Source organism: Marmota monax, unplaced genomic scaffold, assembly GCF_021218885.2.
Source record: "Marmota monax isolate L192 unplaced genomic scaffold, Marmota_monax_Labrador192_F-V1.1 WCK01_AAM20220418_F8-fsc00364, whole genome shotgun sequence".
Lineage (NCBI taxonomy): Eukaryota > Metazoa > Chordata > Mammalia > Rodentia > Sciuridae > Marmota > Marmota monax.
In genome coordinates this window covers 650,459-667,417 of record NW_026694525.1, presented here as the reverse complement: position 1 = coordinate 667,417, position 16,959 = coordinate 650,459, and the positions used below count along the sequence as shown (strand labels likewise).

The 16,959-nt window shown below is 38.3% G+C and overlaps 1 protein-coding gene and 1 non-coding gene across 3 annotated transcripts in view; both read left to right on the top strand.

The window, feature by feature from the left end:
* Hdac8 (histone deacetylase 8) overlaps positions 1-16,959 on the top strand; it is a 234,164-nt gene that overhangs the window by 212,417 nt on the left and 4,788 nt on the right. The window lies entirely within an intron of this gene.
* Positions 1,889-1,995, top strand: LOC124076359 (U6 spliceosomal RNA). The gene has a single exon (XR_006846325.1). It is a non-coding gene; the product is annotated as a U6 spliceosomal RNA (small nuclear RNA).

Below are 16,959 nucleotides of genomic sequence, written 5' to 3'. Positions count from 1 at the left end.
CTTCCTTCTAATAACACTTTTTAATTTTCAGCATACAGACCCTAAACAGATTTTATATATAAGCCAGCTTTCCTTTCTTATTTCCTTCCTTCCTTCCTTCCTCCCTCCCTTTCTTTCTTTGTGAGTAATCATGAATGGAGAAATACATAGATAGATAGATAGATAGATAGATTATTATTATTATTCATTATTATTATTATTACCAGGGATTGAACCCAGGGCACTTAGCCACTGAACCACATTCCCAGACTTTAAATTTTTTTTTTTTTATTTTGAAATGGTCTCACTAAGACACTTAGAACCTTGCTAAGTTGCTGAGGCTGGTTTTGAACTTACAATTCTCCTGCCTCAGCCTCCTGAGTTTCTGGGATTAAGGCATGCACCACTACCCCTGGCTGCAATTTTATATATATTTGTAGTTGGACACATGCCTTTATTTTATTTACTTATATGTGGTGCTGAGGATCAAACCCAGGGCCTCGCATATGCTGGCAAATGCTCTACCACTGAGCCACAACTCCAGCCCCTGGAATTATATTTTTAATTTGGTTTACCATGTGTTCATTGTCAGTATATGGAGATGCATCTAATTTTCATACTTGACCTTTGTGTGTGTGTGTGTGTGTGTGTGTGTGGTGCTGGGGATTGAACCCAGGACCTTGTGCATGCTAGGCAAACACTCTACCAACTGAGCTGTAACCCCAGCCCTTCATACTTGGTATTATATCCTGTGACTTTGCTGAATTCATTTATTAGTTCTAAGGATTATTTGGCAGATTCCATGAGATCTTCTACATTGACCATCCATACGCAAATAAAGACAGGTTTGTTTCATCTTTTCTGGTCTATATATGTTTTATTTACTTTTCTTGCCTTATTGTACTAGCTAGGACTGCCAGTACTATGTTGCATAAAAGTGGTGACAACAAACATCCTCAACTCATTCCAGAACTTAGAGAGAGAACATTCCATTTTTCATCATTAAGTATGATGTTAGCTGTAGGTTTTTGTACAAGTTTTTCTATATTTTCTCCATCAATTTAAAGGAGTGCCTCATCTGTAATCCTAGTTTTCTAAGAGTTTTATCATGAATGTGTTTAAACTTTGTCAAGTGTTATTTCTGTATCAGTTGATAGTAATATCACTATGAATGTATATATATACTAATGCTGATATATATAATATATATGTACTATACATATGCATCAGTATTAGTATATATGCTATATATTAATATATATGATTTTTCTTTAACTTTTTAATATATTTTTTAGTTGTCAATGGATGTTTTATTTTTTTTTATTTATATGTGGCACTGAGGATCAAACCCGGGCCTCACGCATGCCAGGCAAGCACTCTACCACTGAGCCACAATTCCAGGCCTAACTTTTAATATGTTGGAATAATTGATTGATTTTCAAATAATTAATCAGCTCTGTATACCTGGCATAGATCCTAATTTGGCATGATACATATTTCTTTCTTAAGGATTTTTGCTTCCATATTCATGATGAATATTAGTCAGTAGTTTTCTTTCTCATACTGTCATCATCAGCATTTAGCATCAGGGTATGAATTACCCTATAAAATAAGTTTGGAAATGCTTTTTTCTATTTTCTGCAAGAGATAGTATAGAATTGGTGTTAATTCTCTTCTTCAGTACAATTCTCCAGTGAAACCATCTGGGCCTGGAGATTTCTTTTTCAGGAGTTTGTAATTTCTACATTGATTCCATTTTAGTCAGAAAATCTTTCTAAGTAATTTCATTTTTTTATTTGTTGAATCTTGTTTTATGGCCAGGATGTGATCTATCTTGGTAGACCTGTGAGTATTTGAAAAGAATGTGTATTCTGCTGTTGTTTAGAGTGTTCTATAAAAGTCAGTTACAGTGCTCGCTTCGGCAGCACATATACTAAAATTGGAACGATACAGAGAAGATTAGCATGGCCCCTGCGCAAGGATGACACGCAAATTCGTGAAGCGTTCCATATTTTTTCTGATCAAGTAGGATTCATCCCTGGGATGCAAGGATGGTTCAATATACGGAAATCAATAAATGTTATTCACCACATCAATAGACTTAAAAATAAGAACCATATGATCATCTCAATAGACGCAGAAAAAGCATTCGACAAAGTACAGCATCCCTTTATGTTCAAAACATTAGAAAAACTAGGGATAACAGGAACTTACCTCGACATTGTAAAAGCTATCTATGCTAAGCCTCAGGCTAGCATCATTCTCAATGGAGAAAAATTGAAGGCATTCCCCCCTAAAATTTGGAACAAGACAGGGATGCCCTCTATCACCACTTCTATTCAATATAGTTCTCGAAACACTGGCCAGAGCAATTAGACAGACGAAAGAAATTAAAGGCATAAAAATAGGAAAGGAAGAACTTAAATTATCACTATTTGCAGATGACATGATTCTATACCTAGAAGACCCAAAAGGGTCTACAAAAAAACTACTAGAACTAATAAATGAATTCAGCAAAGTGGCAGGATATAAAATCAACACGCATAAATCAAAGGCATTTCTGTATATCAGCGACAAAACTTCTGAAACGGAAATGAGGAAAAACACTCCATTCGCAATATCCTCAAAAAAAATAAAATACTTGGGAATCAACCTAACAAAAGAGGTGAAAGATTTATACAATGAAAACTACAAAACCCTAAAAAGAGAAGTAGAAGAAGATCTTAGAAGATGGAAAAATATACCCTGTTCATGGATAGGCAGAACTAACATCATCAAAATGGCGATATTACCAAAAGTTCTCTATAGGTTTAATGCAATGCCAATCAAAATCCCAACGGCATTTCTTGTAGAAATGGATAAAGCAATCATGAAATTCATATGGAAAAATAAAAGACCCAGAATAGCAAAAGCAATTCTAAGCAGGAAGTGTGAATCAGGCGGTATAGCGATACCAGACTTAAAACTATATTACAGAGCAATAGTAACAAAAACAGCATGGTACTGGTACCAAAACAGGAGGGTGGACCAATGGTACAGAATAGAGGACACAGAGACTAATCCACAAAGCTACAACTATCTTATATTTGATAAAGGAGCTAAAAGCATGCAATGGAGGGAGGATAGCATCTTCAACAAATGGTGCTGGGAAAACTGGAAATCCATATGCAACAAAATGAAACTGAATCCCCTCCTCTCGCCATGCACAAAAGTTAACTCAAAGTGGATCAAGGAACTAGATATCAAATCAGAGACTCTGCGTCTGATAGAAGAAAAAGTTGGCGCCGCTCTACATATTGTAGGGTCGGGCTCCAAATTCCTTAATAGGACACCCATAGCACAAAAGTTGATAACAAGAATCAACAAATGGGACTTACTTAAACTGAAAAGTTTTCTCTCAGCAAGAGAAACAATAAAAGAGGTAAATAGGGAGCCTACATCATGGGAACAAATTTTTATTCCTCACACTTCAGATAGAGCCCTAATATCCAGAGTATACAAAGAACTCAAAAACTTAAACAATAAGAAAACAAATAACCCAATCAACAAATGGGCCAAAGACCTGAACAGACACTTCTCAGAGGAGGACATACAATCAATCAACAAGTACATGAAAAAATGCTCACCATCTCTAGCAGTCAGAGAAATGCAAATCAAAACCACCCTAAGATACCATCTCACTCCAGTAAGATTGGCAGCCATTATGAAGTCAAACAACAACAAGTGCTGGAGAGGATGTGGGGAAAAGGGTACTCTTGTACATTGCTGGTGGGACTGCAAACTGGTGCGGCCAATCTGGAAAGCAGTATGGAGATTCCTGGGAAAGCTGGGCATGGAACCACCATTTGACCCAGCTATTGCCCTTCTTGGACTATTCCCTGAAGACCTTAAAAGAGCGTACTACAGGGATACTGCTACATCGATGTTCATAGCAGCACAATTCACAATTGCTAGACTGTGGAACCAACCCAGATGCCTTTCAATAGATGAATGGATAAAAAAAATGTGGCATTTATACACAATGGAGTATTACTCTGCATTAAAAAATGACAAAATCATAGAATTTGCAGGGAAATGGATGGCACTAGAGCAGATTATGCTTAGTGAAGCTAGCCAATCCCTAAAAAACAAATACCAAATGTCTTCTTTGATATAATGAGAGCAACTAAGAACAGAGCAGGGAGGAAGAGCAGGAAGAAAAGATTAACATTAAACAGATACATGAGGTGGGATGGAAAGGGAGAGAAAAGGGAAATTGCATGGTAATGGAGGGAGTCCCTCATTGTTATACAAAATTACATATAAGAGGTTGTGAGGGGAATGGGAAAATAAACAAGGAGAGAAATGAATTACAGTGGATGGGGTAGAGAGAGAAGATGGGAGGGGAGGGAGGGGGGATAGTAGAGGATAGGAAAGGTAGCAGAATACAACAGTTACTAATAGGGCATTATGTAAAAATGTGGATGTGTAACCGATGTGATTCTGCAATCTGTATTTGGGGTAAAATTGGGAGTTCATAACCAACTTGAATCTAATGTATGAAATATGATATGTCAATAGGTTTATAATGTTTTGAACAACCAAAAAAAAAAAAAGTCAGTTACATCCTGTTGATTGATAGCATTGTCAAGTTCTTCTATATCCTTGGTCAATTTCTGTCTAGTTACTCAATTGGTTGCTGAGAGAGTGATGTTGAAGTCTCCAGCTCTAATTCTGAATTTATCTATTTCCCAATACAGCTCTATCAATTTTTGCTTCACATATTTTGAAAGTCTGTTTTTTAATGCATTTATATTTTAGATTGCTATATGTTGGTAAAATGACCCCTTTGCTGCTATATAATGTCCCACACTGTCCATGTGGTTTGGTGTGAAACCTACTGTATCTGAAATCAACATAGCAATATATCATATTCTATCCTTTTACTTTTAATCTATCTTTACTGTATTCAAAGTGAGTTTTTTATAGGCAACATACAATTAGGCCATTTTTTAGCGACTGCCAGTCTTTGTTTTTTAATTGCTGCATTTGGAACATTTACATCCAATGTAATTTTGTTGTGGTTTGACTCTCCCATTTTATTTTACTTTTTTTTGTTTGTTCATTTCCTGTTGTTTCTCTGTTTTCTCCTCTTTTTTACTATGGGTGATTTGTACATTTTTTTCAAATTCCATTTTGATTCGTCTGTAGTATTTTTTATTATATCTCTCTGTATTGGTTTTTTATTGGTTGCTCTGGGTATATATTGAACACATATAACTTCTTATAATCTACTGTTGTCAACATTTTACCAGTGTGAGTGTAGAGGCTTTGTCTATTTTTAAATTCCTTTCTTCTCCCCCATTTATTTACTTGTCTTAAATGTTTTCTCTACATACATTTGGAAGCACATCAGTGTTATAAATTTTACTTCAACCACCAAATATAATTTAGAAAGCTCAAGAGAAAAAGAGAAATCTATTATATCTACCCATATTTTTATTCTTTCTATTGTTCTTTCTTCCTCTCTAATGTTCCAAGATGCTTTGTTTTATCATTTCCTTTCCATTTCAAGAACTTTGTTTATTCTTTTTTTAGGATAGGTGTGCTAGCAACAAATTCTCAATGTTTTCTTTCCCTTATGAAACTGTCATTTTCTCTTCATTCCTGAAGGATATTTTCACTGGATATATAATTCTGATATATAATTCTGGGTTGACAGTTCTTTTCTTTTAGCACTTGAAAAAATATTGTACCACTTCCTTCTGATTTGTCTTTTATGAGAAATCCACTGTCATTTGAAGTATCAATGAATTATCAATTATAGGTAAGGCTTGACTTCTCTTTTGCTGCTTTCCAGATTTTTCTCTCTTCATTTAGTTTTTGGAAATATAATTATGATATGTCTTGGTGTGGATTTCTTTTGGTTTATACTGTTTAGGATTCCATTAGGTTCTTGAATCTGTAGATTTTCTGTCTCTTGCCAATTTGGGGGAATATTTAGCCGTAATTTTTTTAAAAAATACTTTTTAGCCCCACTCTCTTTCTTCCCTCTTCTCAGATTTGATGTGAATGCCAGATCTCTTTAATGACGTAAATGTTAGATATTCTATCATGGTCCCACATGGTCCCTGAGTCTCTGCTCAGTTCTTCAGTTTATTTTCTGTCATTTGTTCAAACTGAGCAATTTCTGTTGTTCTATCTTCCAGTTGGCTAATTCTTCTTTCACCACTGCCATTCTGCTATTAGACTTATGTGTTGTTTTTTACTTTACATATTCTAGTTTCTGGTTCTAAAATTTAGTTTTAGTTTTTCTTTCTGTTTCTTTACCAACACTTCCTTTTTTTTTCTTTTTTTTTTCTTTTTTCATTTGTTTCGGGCATGTTTGTAATTGCTCATTGATGTATTCTTATGGTGGCTGCTTAAAACTCCTACTCAGATATTGCCAATATCTGTCATCTCTGTTATCATCTGTTGATTATTTTGAGATTTGTTTTTCTTTTTTTCTCATTGAAGTTAAGAGCCTCCTGCTCTTGGTATGATGAACGATTCTCTATTGTATCTTGAACATTTTAGGTATGATGTTATGAAACTCTAGATCTTATTTATTTATTTTTTTTAATATTTATTTATTTTTTTAGTTATCGGCATACACAACATCTTTGTTGGTATGTGGTGCTGAGGATCGAACCTGGGCCGCACGCATGCCAGACGAGCGCGCTACCACTTGAGCCACATCCCCAGCCCCTCTAGATCTTATTTAAATCTTCTGTTTCAGCAGTCTTCTGACATCATACTGTCATGGGAGGGGTTCACTACCCCATTACCTCCAGGTGAGGGTAAAAGTCTAGGTTCCCACTTTATTTTTTTTAAGAATTTTTAATATTTATTTTTTAGTTTTCATCGGACACAACATCTTTGTTTGTATGTGGTGCTGAGGATCGAACCCGGGCCGCACGTATGCCAGGCGAGCGCGCTACCGCTTGAGCCACGTCCCCAGCCCTAGGTTCCCACTTTAAAGAGTTTTTTTTTAATTTTTAAGAGTTTGCCAGATGAATCAGAAAAAAAAAAGACACAATGTTCTTTCACATCTGAACATTTATTTCAGGTTTCATATGTATTTTGATAATGTTTGTGTTAAGAATGGGTTTTTCAAGGGCCCCTCAGAAATAATAATCAAGCATATACCATAACTCAAAATATGCACAGCAATGAAATATGCACATTATGCATTATCACTCGAGTGCCACTGAGATTTTCTTTAAGTCTAGATTCCTAAAAATATTAATTTTTTTTTAAATGATAAAAAGTCTTGGCTCCTTACTCAGCTACCATTAACACCCTGGTAGAGAAAATTGGTGTCTCATTCCTGCTTGGTAGAAGTAGAAATTCAGGCTCCCAACTAGTGGAAGGGGACTCTGGTTATTGAGAGGCTAATTTTCTATTTTAATCTTTCATTCACTCAAGAAATATGTATTTGGTGTTAATATGTGTCAGGAACTGTTCTAGGCACTAGTGATACAGCACTAAAGAGGACAAATAAAAGCCTTGCCCATCATAGAGCTTTTATTCTAGTGAAACAGACAAGCAATTAGCAAATAAATATTTGGTGTTGATTACTGATTAATTGAGAGGACACTCTTTTAGATAGTGTGGTCAATAAAGGTTTCTCTGAAGAAGTGACATTTGAGAATAGAACTTAAGGAAATGAGTAAAGTATTTTTACAAAAATTGAGGTGAAGAACATTCTAGATGAAGGGAAAACAGCATCAAAAACCCCAATGTAGGAATGGATTTAGCATATCTAATATATATGTTTTAACATGTATTAGAAAGAAAATATAACTATCACATCAAACTCTTTGACCTCACTGGTATTATTTCTTAAGATGAAGCTAAGTATTAAAAAATGACTCCATATGAGAAAGGTTTCTACATAAGTGATATGTAAATATGGTTAGACTCTGACAATATTGAAGTTTAGGAAGCAAATCTGTCTCTGAAGTAGATAAAATTATTTCAATGTAATATTATTTAATATATGAGAGAATCAAGGTTTAGAAAAGCTAATTACCTTGTACAGGGTCACAATGCCAGTGAGTGGGGGAACTAGGATTCCACATGAGAAGTTGAGGATCATGCCCAAAGCTTAGAAGAAGAAATACAGATTTTTCCTTCTACCTGGTAGAGTTGCTGATTATTGTATACAACAAACCAAGAATTTTGGAAGGGCAGGTAGAGGACTCTAATATATTTAAGTGAGTTTGTTTGTTTGTCCAAAGAATACTCCAAATGCAATTAATATTCCTCATTTACCTCCAGCTTTTAGCACTAAAATGATCCATGAGCAAAATTATTATTTTGGAAATTATTTGAGAAAATAAGGTAACTCACTCAGGGTTCTGGAATGTCCCAACTATTGACAACTTTCTCAGTGTACCCAGAGTCCCTTTAACTCACTGAGACTCACTCAGGTGCTGTCTTGAGCTCAGCCACCAAACCCAGCAGTGCTGATGGTCATTTAACACCAGCATCAGCAGGCCAAATTCCCTGGCTTTGCTGCCAAGGGGAAGCTACTTACTACAGGGTTCTCACCACAGAGTTCCAGAAGAAACTCTACAAACATTTTTGCATCCCATGAACTCCTCTGCTATACCTTGACAGGGACATCCCCAAGCCATGGTCAGGCCACCAAGGAGCTGGGAGTCTTTTGAGAAAAGGAAGCATCTTTATAGGCTCCTGGTTTGCCCACATCCTTCTGCCTCTTTGCAGCTCCAAGCATATTTTGGAGGGAGATTTCATAAAGATTTCTAAATTGAGTTAGAATTTCAAGTCTATTGTGACATGCAAATTAGTCCTGCTTGCCCGTTGGCAGCAATGCAGCTGAAGTGCCTAGAGACGGGCCATAAAATGAAAACATCAAAGTGATTAAATGTGCCCGAAGAGCATAATTGAGTGCATGAATAAGAGAAAATAAAACAAATTGATTTTCTCCAGTGCCAGAAAAACAGAATAATTGAGAACAAAATAATAGACTTTGAAGTAATCAAAGTGAGGAATGCACCATAGTGACATAGAAACAGCCAGTTGTGGGAGAGATTTATTGTGTTTCTGTTATCATTTTTACAACTTTAATTTCATTAGCTAATAAATACAAATCAATTGAAAAATCAGTCAACCAGAGAGGAGGAAGTCCCAAGCCAAGATTTTTATTCACATCTCTAAAACAGACTGAGGCGGTGATCCTTGATCTACTTTCATAGGCGCACATTTCCCCCAACAAGTTCTGGGAGGCCTCTGCTCTGGAGGTGGTGATGTTCTGTTCTGTTAATCACTTTCCACATATAGGTTACAGATTCAACTTTCCAAAAAGGTCACTTTTATACCCCGCCAAGATTTCCAACAGACAGCATTGTCTTAGTGGAAGCATCTTGGTTTATGAAGTTGACATGTTCATGGTACTGACCAGCACGTGTGGTCTTTCATTAAGTCCTTCTGGCCTCATTCGGTGGTAGTGGTGATGGCAACAGCTATGGCAAAAACAGCAGAAGCATCTGCTCACTCTTATAGTACTACTCAGCATCTCTGCATCATTGCTTCCAGCGCCCCACCCTGCCTCCAAACACACACATACACACACACAAAAAACAAAAAACAAAACAAAACAAAACAAAAAACACTGAAATCTAATCTAAATCTGGAAAGCTCAAACAAGTATATACCACCCCTTGGCTTCCAGCCTGGTACCCATGATGCTGGAGAAGATCAGTGGCAAGATGCTAGGCCAGGAGAGACTTTTCACATTAACTGTGGAAATAGAACACTGGGGACAACAAGTCATGCTGGGACCACATCCAGGAAGATCACGGAGTAAACATGAGACTGCTGCAGAACTATTTTTATGGCTCCTCCAAGAAAAGAATCCCTCCACCCTATTCAGCTGTTCATGGCTGGGCTCAATGGCCCTTCCCTTCAAGATCTGCAGTAATGGCTGATGTGACCCGAATTGTGGTTTTCCTTTCACAGGCCTTTGAGCTACTCTGGCAGTGGTTGGCACTTCCAGATGTTCATGACACACCCTACCTTCAGGGCTCTACAGTCAGTGGCCATGCCTTTGGCTCCAGTAAAGGTCTCTGGGACCATTGGGACTGTAAAGCAGGGTGTGCAGAAGGAGCTGGCAGCACTGAGACTGGCACTATTTGCTGGCTCAATCAGGATGGCATGGTTAATAGATTGTGCCTGCCAGGCAATTTCTCCTGGAGAATTTATCTTCCAGGAAGCACCTAGAGCCTGAAGGGAGTCTCTCTGACCTTCTGGTGGCATCTGAGGCCTAATAGTGATGTGCTTTGAGGCAAATAGGGATGTTGGCATTTTGCTCTTTTGTGCAAGAGAGCGAGAATTTGTCTCCAGTTCAAGTCGAAAATCCCAACTTCCATTTCCCACTAGTGTTTGGGTGGAGCAAAATGGAGCAAATGGCTTTCAAAACTCTAAAGCATTATACAGATGTAAGACTGTATTATTCTTCCTACCACTGCTATTCCCATTATCTTGGATTTCCTAGCCCAGAATTTTTGCCTGAAAAAGAAATGTGGAGAAGGCACATCAACCAAAGAACCTGGGAGCTGTAACTCCAAAACGCCTGGGAGGCATCGCCCAGCCCAGCAGATAGACAACTGCTGAGGCCCAGCTCCACAAGCTGCCTGGCAGGCATGCAGCCCACTCCTGTGATGTCACCTCTACAGTTACTTGTGCCCATCCCTCCACATGGAGCCAGCAGATTTAGGCACAGGAGGGGAGAAAAAATGAATCATAGGCTATTTTAGAAATTGCTTCGATTCCGTTTGAGCCCGCAGTAGTGCCTTGCAAGCTAAGACCAGAGCACCCTAACCATCAGAGTAATATCCTTTAAGTGCTGATATCCTGTAAGTGCCAGAAGCCTGGTGGGATTAATCCACAACCCCAGGTTCTAATTCAGGTCAGAAGCAGAGAAGTGGTAATTGGTGGTTCCACATAATTGTCATTGAAAGGCTTTCTGATGACAGGAGGGATCGACATTCCAAGGCAAGCAATGCAGTTGACAATTAAAGGCTAAAAAATCAGCCATTCACATCAGCACATACCTATGGCTTCACAGAAATACTTCGGACTGCCATTGCTCCCAGGTAAAAAGGAAGACTCTCAACTTCCTCATAATGGGGCAACAATTGGAAAGTTTACTCTAGCCCCATATCACACTAGATCCTCTCTCCTCTCTATAATTCCAGCCTCCTTGTCTCCCTGCTTGACCTTCATCCTGGGTTCTGACCACAAAAACTTTGCAGTTGCCTTTATATGTCCTGCTCTGTTCTTGCTGCATGGAACATTCTTTCTGCCTTTGCCCTTCAAGATGCCACCTGCTCTGTGAAGCTTTTCATGCCCTCTCTTTTTCTGCCTCTAGAATTTTGTATATACAGGTATTTTATTACTCTGTTGCTATGGATGATGATGTGTTTGACTCCAAATATGTCCTCCTTGTTGCTCACTGGACCAAGAGCTCCTTGATGGCAAGGACTGTGTCTTGTTCTCCTCTCTGATCCCAGTGCCTGTCACAGGGCCTAGGCCATTGTAGACACCATTAAAGATTTGTGCAATGAATGGACAGAGAAGTGGACCATATCTACACAGGGGAGCTTGATGGACTATGGAGCACACCATGTGAGATTTTCAGATACTAGAGGCCAATGGATATAGAGCAGCCTGGGCATGAGCTGATCAAGAGCCATCTTTACAATCATTTTTTTAATATTTATTTTTTTAGTTGTAGATGGACACATATCTTTATTTATTTATTTTTATGTGGTGCTGAGGATCGAACCCAGGGCCTCGCACATGTGAGGTGAGTGCTCTACCACTGAGCCATAACCCCAGCGCCCCCACAATCATTTTTATCAAAATGTGTTTCATGTTACTCTATAGGAGACACAATTTGAGGTGACATGAGGACATTTTTAATTTTTTTTGTACCAGGTATTGAACCCAGGGACACCTAACCACCGAGCCACATCCCCAGTCCTTTTAATTTTTATTTTGAGACAGGGTCTCACTAAGTTGTTCATGACTTTGGTACAGTTCTGAGGCTGGCTTTAAGCGTCTGATCCTCTTGCCTCAGCCTTCTGAGCCACTGGGATTGCAGGCATACACCACCGCACCCAGCTAGACATTTTTAATTTTAACAGCCATATTTATTTTAATGTATGTTTAAAAATGTAATAAGCACATAGAGTCTTTTTATTTTTGTTTTTGTTGCTGCTTAAGCTAGATGAGGCCAAAATAGGTATTAAAGTTTTAGCAGTGAATGGATACATAGAAGAATATTATGTGACTATTAATAAAGATGCTAAGTAGATGTGACAACATTCCTGAAAGGATTACTCATAGGATGGTAGTTTGGGAAATACTTTTCAACAGTCCTAAATTCACTATTCTGTTCTTATGTGGTGCCACTCAGCTTCCAAGAGTCCTGGGATCACTTTGGCATTCCTTCAAACTGCTGTGATATTGCCTTCAGAACTCATTTGCCACCTCACCTGGTAGCACTGATTCTCCGTTTGTTAGCATGTGTTTGCTCACCTCAACCGCATTTATAAGGTCCCTAAGAGCAAAGACCAAGTTTTAAACCTCTGTGAATTGAATGGGAAAGTGCTTGATCTACTGCCCTGTAACTCTACAGATGTTTGCTCCTTCAGTGAATAGGTATTGAGCACCTACAGTATGCCAGCCACTGTAAAGAGTGCTAATAAAAGAGAAAATGACAAGACAGATAAAGCCCTTGCCCTCCTAGAGTTTGTGAGAGGAGACAGACTGTGTGCAAATAAACACACAAGATGCTTTGGGTGAGCAAAGTGCATTAATGAAAATAAAATTGGGCCATGTGATAGAAAAGGAGTGACTGGCTACTGGCCTCTCGGCTTGAACTGTCATAAGGCCTCTTACAAGTGACTTTTGAGTTGAAAACTGTTGACTCAAGGTGATAGAGGTAATGAGATAGATCAAAAATGGGAATATCCGAGGACAGAGCATTCCAGGCAGAAGAAATACCAGGTACAAAGGAGGAAGCCCTAAGAGGGAAAATTATTCATGTGTTCAAACCACATCAAGGAGGCCTGTGTGGCTAGAACCAAGTGAACAAGGAGAGTGGGTAGGAGATGAGAGACAAGGGACCAGTTCCTGCTTTGTTTTTATTCTAGGTGGCTGTTAAAGGGTTTTGAGCATAAGAGTGATTATATTATGACCTGAGTACTCTGGTCACTATATAGAGAATAGCTTGTAGGGGGCAAGGAAGAAAACAAAGATGCCAGTTTTGAAGCTACTAGAGTCATCCATGCAAAGGGCAACAGTGATTTGGAGTAATGATAGCTAACAGTGAAGGGTGGAGAGATACGGGTGACTTTAGAATATATTTTAGATGTAGAATCTGCAAGACTTGTTAATAGGTTGAAAAGAACCTTTACAAACAAGAGAATCAATAAGGACAGCCCCTAGTCAGTGTTATGAAGGAAGAAAACAGAAACACAAGGGTGGCTGCATTGTCCAATACAATCACCACTAGCCATTGTCCAATACAACCACCACTGCATTGTCCAATACAACCACCATGGCCCAATATGCTTAACATCATGAGTTACTAAGGAATTGCATATTCTACATTTAGAAGACTAGGTTGTTTTTATTCAAATTAACTAAATAAAATTTAAAATTAAGTTCCTCACTTGCATTAACCATATTTCAAATGCTCGATAGCCACATGTGATTACTGGCTACCATGTTGGGCAGCATACATCATCCCAGAAATTTCTACTGGACAACGCTGCTCTGTGTATGTGAGAAAGAGAATGAGAGGAGAGAGAGAGAGAGAGATAGATAAATAGAGAGAGAGAGATATTAGGGTCCAACCTCAGGGATGCTGTACCACTGAGCTACATTCCCAGTCCATTTTTTGAAATATTTTTTTTAGTTGTAGATGGATACAATATCTTTATCTATTTATTTTTTTATGTGGTGCTGAGTGCCTCACATATGCAAGGCAAGTGCTCTACCACTGAGCCACAACCCCAGCATCCCCAGTCCATTTTTATTTTTTATTTTTTTTTAAAGAAAGAGGAGAGGGAGGGGGAGAGAGAGAATTTTTTAATGTTTATTTTTTAGTTTTCAGCAGACACAACATCTTTGTTTGTATGTGGTGCTGAGGATCGAACCCGGGCCGTACGCATGCCAGGCTAGCGCGCTACTTCTTGAGCCACATCCCCAGCCCTTATTTTTTATTTTTGAGACAGTGTCTAGCTAAGTTGCCCAGGCTAGCCTTAAATTTGCTGTCCTCCTGCCTCAGCTTCGTGAATATCTGGGATTACAGATGTGAGTCACCACACCCAGCTTACTCTACATTTAGAAGACTAGGTATTAACAGAAAAAAAAAAAGATAAACCACAGACTGTGAGAAATATTTGCAAAATTCATATCCAGTACAGGACTTGTGTATCCAAAATATACAAAGAACTGTTAAAACAAACAACCTAATTTTTTTTTGCCACACTGGGAGATTAAACCCAGGGATGCCCTACCACTGAAATAAATACCCAGTCCTTTTTAATTTTTTTATGTTGGGACAGGGTCTCACTAAGTTTCCAAGGCTGGCCTCAAATTTGCAATCCTCCTAACTCAACCTCCCCAGTAGCTAATATTACAGGTGTCAGTCAATATATCTAGAACAAAGAACCTAATTTTAAACTAGGCAAAATATGTAAACAGACAGCTCTCCAAAGAAGATATATACATGACAATGAAACATGAAAATATGCTTAACATCATGAGTTACTAAAGAACTGCAAATTTAAACAATGAGATACTGCCAGGTATGGTGGCACATGCTTGTATTCCCAGCTATTTGGGAATGTGAGACAGGATTACAAGTTCAAGTCCAGCTTCAGCAACTCAGCATGACCCTCTCTCAAAATAAAAATTTTAAAAAGGGCAGGGATGCAGCTCAGTGGTAAAGCACCTCTGGATTCAATCCCCAGTACAAAAAAAAAAAAAAAAAAAAAAACAGTGACCTACCACTACAAATCTATTAGAAAACCAAAATCCAAGATACTGACAACACCAAGTGTTGGAGATGATGTGAAGCATCTCAGAAACTCTCATTCATTACTGGTGGGAAGGCAAAATGACACAGCCACTTGGGAGGACAGTTCAGCAGTTTGTGGCAAAGCTAAGCAGTCTTACCATACCATCCAGCAATTACTCTCCTTGATATTTACCCAAATAAGCTGAAAACCCCTGTCCACACAAAAACTTATCATGAATTTTCATGACAGCCTTGTTCATGATTGCCAAAACTTGGAAGCAACCAAGATGACATTCAGCAAGTAAATAGATAATCTGTGGTACATCTAGGCAAGGAATATTTTCAGCACTATAAAGAAATAAGCTATCAAACAACAAAAAACATGGAAGAGCCAAGCATCATGTCACACATCTGCAAAGCCAGCAACTCTGGAGGCTGAGGAAGGAGAATCCCAAGTTCAAGCTCAGACTCCGCAGCCTAGCAAGGTCTAAGAACTTAGTGAGACCCTGTCTCAATATTAAAAATTAAAAAGGATTGTGGATGTAGCTCAGTTGTAAAGTGTCCCTGGGTTTGATCCCCAATATCACCCAAAAAAAGAACATGGAGGAAACATAAGTACATATTGACAAATGAAGGAAGCCAATCTGAAAAAGCTACATACCATATGATTTCAAGCATATGATATTATACAAAAGGCACAACTACAGAAATGGTAAAAAGATGAGTGATTGCCATGCTTCAGAGGAAGGAAGGGAGGGTGAATTAGTGGAGCTCAGATTTTAAGGGTAATGAAACTATGCTATATGATACTATAATGGTGGACTCATAACCCCATGCACTTATCAAAACTCATAGAAATATACACTACACAGAGTGAACCCTAGGGCTGGAGCACACATGTGCAGGGCCCTGGGTTTGATCTCCAGCACCGAAAAATAAAACAGTGAATCATGATGCAAAATGTGGACTTTAGTTAATAATAATGTAATAATATTCATTCAAACTGTAATAAATGTACCCTACTAATGTAAGATGTTAATAATAGAGGCAACTGCCTGCAAGGGAAAATGGAAGGGAATATTTCTGTATTTCCTGCTCAGTTTTCCTGTAAACCTAAATAAAATTGCTCTAAAAATAAAGTCTACTTAAAAGAAAAAAAAAGACAAAAAGTAGAGAGAGTGCTCACCAGTACCTAACCAAGTACCTAGCACCGAGTAGACACTCCATAATTGTTTGTTGAGTAAGGGGAAGAGCACTTGAGTCAGTCCCTCAGTGAACTGATAGAACACAGTTCTCCTGAGTCCTGGGGCAGTCCCTTCTTGTACATCAAAGGTGGGGTGACAATATCATTTATTGTCCAAACTAGGATATTTGAGAATGAAATGGAGTGCCACTGATAAAATCAAAACCATTCCAGAGATAACCAGAAATTACAAATTGGGAGTACATGAGCCATATCTTGCATCCAAAATTATTTTGTTTGATCACTCATATTGATGCCCCACACAATATTCTTTACAATTTCAATCAGCTGTCTGCATTAAACACTGTGGAAACATTGCATAAAATGTGCATTTCTGGGTTGCAGATGTAACAGTGTCAAAGAACTCATCTAATATGCATGAGACCTTGGGTTGGAGCCCCTCCCCCGCCCCAAAAAAGGAAATTTCTGATTTCTCTTAGACAATGGAAATATCTGGTCATACTGGGCCCACATTCCTACATAGTAGTGAATGGCTGGAGCTGAGTTGTAGCTGCCTGCTTTGCAAGCATGTACATTTCTGTTTGCCTCAGACCCCTCCATTCCTCTTTGTATATCTCACTCAAGGCCAAGTGTGATTACCATCTCACAGTTTGGGTTTTCTTTTTTTTTTTTTCGGTGCATCATAATTATACATAAT